Source organism: Podarcis raffonei, chromosome 5, assembly GCF_027172205.1.
Source record: "Podarcis raffonei isolate rPodRaf1 chromosome 5, rPodRaf1.pri, whole genome shotgun sequence".
NCBI classification, from domain to species: Eukaryota; Metazoa; Chordata; class Lepidosauria; order Squamata; family Lacertidae; genus Podarcis; species Podarcis raffonei.
Window position 1 is genome coordinate 52,248,687 of NC_070606.1, and position 6,015 is coordinate 52,254,701.

Sequence of the window (6,015 nt, forward strand, 5' to 3'; positions counted from 1 at the left end):
GGTAGTAATTTCTTTTCATAAGTTAGCAACAGCAATGCCTTTTGCGAATTAGAAAATAGGTCCTTGAGGAACCCAGCAGTCCTGTGTGGTCACTTCTACATAACCAAACAGGGGTCAAAAGAGGACACAGATTTGCATAATAGTTGCATGTGCTTATGTACCCTGAAGAGGTAATATTTGAATGTAAAACACTTTATGCATCCTTAAACAAATAGATGTGTAAAGATGGCAACTTAGAAATAATGACAATAAATAGAAATGCAATACATCTCACCCTGGTGAGGAAGATTAAATGGTTACATATGTGTCTGCCCAGACTACTGTCCAGGTGATACCTCTTGATGGACAGCTTCAAGGTCTCTGCTCTCCCTTCTCATGGTTCTTTATCTTTAAACGGGACTTTGGAGAGCATAGCCCTTCAAAGATAGGATGCCTTTAAATAGAGGGTTGTCTTCTGACTGCCTTCTGTAAAGTAGGACACATGACCAATCAAGTGGTCCACCATACAGAAATAGCAAGCCCTTAATTCACTTCAACCTATGATTTGTTTATTTGTTCAAGGTGAGAATATGAGGTTCAAGTGAGAGTGCAGGGACAGGATGGCAAGATCAATGAGCACTGGCAAGCAAAAAGAGTTCTCAAGGGTTTCAGAGTTGACACAAAGTGATTCCTATTTCCCTGATCTCTTTCCATTGTTTCCCTGGTCAGTTTTGCCCAATGGAGCTTAAATTTCATAGCTTCCTCCTCCAGCCAGGCCAGCTTAAAACTTGGGTACTAATCAGGACATGAGAAATGTAGATGAGACAGATGGGAACAGGACAGTTTCTGAAAATGTTAAATTGTGATACTGCAGGCAGGGATCTGCTTGTTTTCATTTGGTGCAGTTATTAGTATAGTTTGGATGCTTTTAATGGACTAACTCCTTAGAAAGCCATCTAAGTCAATGGCCACATCACAACACAGCATGATATAAAAATATTATTTTATCTGTCTTTTCCTGTTATCAATCAATTTAACTTAATGATCCCAAGTTCTGGTACTAGGGGTAGAGGAGGAACATCTGTCTATCCACTGTTATCTCACCATGCATACTTTTATAAACTTCTAATTTTAATCAGAAGTTGTAGAAGGAATCTTAAAGAGGTCTGCGGTCTCTGTTTTTATCCCTCCTTTCCTTATTGTTTTCTGCTTTGTTCTCTAATTTCATTTTCCCCAATAATGTATTATTTCCTGCCTTTAATGTGACAAATAGCCCTGCATCCCCGACCCCTATTTGCAGCTGTCTTTGTAAGGAGCATGTGCAATATCGGTACAGTTTGCTGTCTTAAATGAATTATGATTAATTATGTGATCTCTCTCTCTCTCTCTCTCTCACACACACACACTTTCTCTCTCCGAACAAGTTTGTGAAAGGGATATGAATAAACAGTGTCCTGATTTACATCACAAACACATCCAAAAACTGAGCCCAGCCCAATGCACAGCTGCTTTCCACTCTATTTCTGTCTTTGCCATTCTACTGATTTAACCCTTCTCATAGATGCCAGTTCTGGATGACAGCTGTAGGTTCTCAGAAGCAGCCCAGTGCATTAAAAAAAAACCCTCTACATCCGGTGAATGCATGAACAGACTTTATCACATAACTAAGGGACTGAAACGAATAAAAACCCTCAGAGTAATAATTATTACAGTGGTGGAGTGTAACATTTGGCGTGGAGCCAGCCCAGAAGGTACGTGGGAGAGTTGGTTCAGGAAGCAGCTGAGAAACTTTTGAGGAGAAGAAGACAAAGCTTAACGTAATTAAAAGCTGCAGCTCCCTCACATTAACCAATAAGGACTGGAAAGGGTTGAAGGGTGCAGCACGTAAATAAAAATGATGTTTAATCAATTAGGTAGATTTGAAGATGTAGAGTTTACCAAGCAGCAGAACAGAACAATTGGTGACATTTGCATTCCAGATTAGCAGCTGTTAGCTGCATCTTATTTTCCACCATGTTGCATACCACTGATATCACAAGCCAGAGTCTTGAGTTCCCACAACTTTCATGTAAGGGAATAAGACAATTTTATAAAGAACAAAGCTATCAAAGTGTACTAGTTATGATGGCTATATGCTACCTCTAGGATCAGATAACAGCAGAAGAGGGTCATAATTGTTCTCATGTCCTGCTTTTGGATTGGTTGGCCACAGCAGAAGTAGGAGCTAGAAACTTCAGTCCTACTGGCCAAATGTGGCTTATTGGGTGTCTTTTTCTGGCCCCTGGGACTTTCTCTAACCTGTGTCTTCTCAGGTTACACCCCTTTTTCCCAGGCCACATCCCTTACCATACTCTGTGCCAACCTTGAGTGTTTTTGTCTGTCTGGAAAGCGCCCTTGAACTGTGATAGTGTATCTTGCTTACCTGGAGGAAGAATTCAGAGTGTTGGGACCAAAATGTCCACAGAGGTAGTGAAAAGTGGAAGGTTGGTTGTAGCAGAATAAAGATGGTGGCATTTGGAATACAGATTGGAGGAAGAAACAGCTTCCCTAAGTATATGTGCTTTCCTAAGAAAGTCAATGCCGAAAGTGGCAAAGAGAGAGGTTGTTTGGAAAGCCTGCTCATCCCAGCAGTAAAGTGAGAAAAAGATCAGAAGCTGCATTGAGGTCTTGTGCCCCATTGTATCAAGGCAGCATCCTGGCAACCCTAATGAAGTTCAGCTTAGGAAATAGTCAATTACCAAGTCAAGCAATGTGTGCACTATAAGGAAAAGGCAGCTATGAGTAGGGCTGTCATATGTCCGGAAATAAAAGCTCAACAATTTTGGGGTGTCTTGGTTTTTACTTTTTAAAATATGGCAACCCTAACTCTGAAAAGTAGGAATATAGGAAGCTGGCTTATATTGAGTCAAACTATTGGGTCAATCTAACTCAACAGTGTCTACACTGACTGGAAACATTACTGCAGAATTCCAGTCCCACCTAGTGATACCAAGGATTGAACCTGGGACCATCTGCTTGCAATACAGATGCTTAAGCATTGATCTATTGCCTTTTCCCAACAGATCAATCTGTACTGATGGATATCTTCATAGGGCACAGATGGGATCTATCTATTTTGTTATAGTTCAGAGAATCTGGAGAATATGAACTCTTGGCAGCAGCCCTTAAAAGAAAAGAAAAATCAATAAATTTGATATTCAAGGAACACCTGAAATGCCAGAAGCATTTCTAGGAACTGCTGCATACGTTCCAAGTTGCCTGTGAGACTTATCTGATTAAAGCCGAGTCTTTAATAAGACAAAAATCTGAAAAGGTTGTGGGAGATGATCTCATTTAAAATGCACTGCTATGGGTGGAAACCTGTTACATGTTACAGCGTTATCACCTTGAAAGGTATCAAAACAATAGTTGCCCCACATACTAGCTGAAATAAAGCTCCTTATAGTTCCCCAAGAAAACTAACAGGAATATCAATAAAAGAGCCAAAATTGACAAGTGCTTAAAAGCTATGACCTTGACTATCGTTTGACTATATGCTGTGCTATGAATATCCCTCAACTTTATTTTTTTGGGGGGGATAATGAATACAGTGGTAGCTCGGGTTACATACGCTTCAGTTTACAGACGGTTCAGGTTACAGACTCTGCTAAACCAGAAATAGTGCTTCAGGTTAAGAACTTTGCTTCAGGATGAGAACAGAAATCGTGCTCTGGCGGCGCGGCAGCAGAAGGAGGCCCCATTAGCTAAAGTGGTGCTTCAGGTTAAGAACAGTTTCAGGTTAAGTATGGACCTCCGGAATGAATTAAGTACTTAACCCGAGGTACCACTGTAATCTGATCTGTGAGAGAAATGGAGATATGAGCGCAAAGAGTGGTTCAACAACTCTACAGCCAGAACAGTAGTCACCACAAAGTTCTGAAGAAACACCACAACTCAGGAGACGGATTGGCCTAGGATCAAGGTGGGTGGGTGGGTTGTCAGAGTAGCAATGACCTGTCCTCCTTTGTGACATCTCTTGCTGTAGGCTTAAAAGTCACCCAGTACAGGTGCAGTGGAGGGCACTGTCCCATTGCCAGTATTGAAGGGAAATTTAGCTACCAATTTACAGTAGTTGGTTACGTAGGAGCTTAGGAAGCTGCCTTAAACTGAGTCAGTCCATTGAGTATTGTCTACACTGGCTGGCAGCAGTTCCTCATGCTTTTAGGCAGGAATCTTTCTCAGCCCTACTTTGAGATGCCAGTGATTGAACTTGGGACCTTCTGCCTGCAAAGCAGATGCTCTGCCATTGACCTACGACCCCTCCCCAATGTTTTTGTGCATTCAGTGGTGAGGGAGGAGCCATCTTGTCCTTTGCCTCATGAAGCAAAATGTCTTGTGCCGACCATGAGTAGCTAAGTGACTAGCCACAAAAGAACTGAAGGGTAATGTCACCTTCTGATGACATTTCTCTGTAGAAACTGCATGCACATACATTCTTATTGTTTTCCCTGCACCAGAAGCTAACTGATTCAGCATAACATCATCTGTTACTGTCATCATTTTATCCAAACCAGAAATATATAATTTGGCATATTTCTGTAGAATGGAACATATCGTTCTCCTGTCTACATCTTATACATCAGAAGCAAGATACAATACAGTGATGCCTCGGGTTAAGAACTTAATTCATTCTGGAGGTCCATTCTTAACCTGAAACTGTTCTTAACCTGAGGTACCACTTTAGCTAATGGGGCCTCCCGCTGCTGCTGCTGCTGCTGCACCACCACTGCACAATTTCTGTTCTCATCCTGAAGCAAAGTTCTTAACCCGAGGTACTATTTCTGGGTTAGCGGAGTCTGTAACCTGAAGCATCTGTAACCCAAGGTACCACTGTATAAAATTTAGAAATCCTGATTGTCCAAGGAAACAGGACCTGTGCTTCTATGTAAAGCTGAGTGCTTATTTAAATAGGTTAACCTTGATTTAATGGTTACTCAAAGGGCTGATTCACACATAACACTAAATAATGTACAAGCTATAATGAGCTTGAGCAAAGCCCCTCCCCTCTCATGCTGCCAAGTGTATGGAAGAACTGTACTTAATTTCCACAAATCTTCTTTGATCCTCAATATCCCACCTCTTCTCCAGACTGGGACTCAAGGCCATTTACAAAAACCAAAATAACATGGATAAAATACAAAAACCTAAAAACATACAAAAGGTAATCACTTAATAGAACAATAATAGAATGAAAACAATATAAATATATATATATATATATTAATATACATATAGTAAAAACAGCAAAACACAGAACTATTTAAAGCCCTTTTCTTAAAAACAGTCAGTTCCTGAAAGTCTATTGAAATAAAACAGGCTTCACCTGCTGGTGGAAGAAAAAGCAAGGAAGGACCCATTCTAGCCTCTCTAGGAAGGGAATTCCAAAGACTGCAAGTAGCCACTGGGACGGCCTTCTCTCACATCTCCATCAACATGCCTGCGAGGGTGGCAGAATGGAGAGAAGGGTCTTCCCCAAAGATCTCTGAGCCCAGACAGGTTTGTATGGGATAATACATTCTTTAAATAGCCCAGGCCTAAGCCATATAAGGGGGACGCTGGTGACACTGTGGTCTAAACCACTGAGCCTTGGGCTTGTCAATCAAAAGGTCGGCGGTTCAAATCCCCACAACGGGGTGAGCTCCTGTTGCTCGGTCCCAGCTCCTGCCAACCTAGCAGTTCAAAAGCACGTCAAAGTGCAAGTAGATAAATAGGTACCGCTCCGGCAAGAAGGTAAATGGCATTTCTGTGTACTGCTCTGGTTTCGCCAGAAGTGGCTTAGTCATGCTGGCCACATGACCTGGAAAAACTGCGGACAAACGTTGGCTCCCTTGGCCAGTAAAGCGAGATGAGCGCCGCAACCCCAGAGTCGTTCGCGACTGTACATAACTGTCAGGGGTCCTCTACCTTTACCTTTTAAAGCCATATAAGATGTTATGTTTCATAGACAACACTTGATGATATGTATGAACCAGATACTGTGGTTTAAAAGAAACTTTA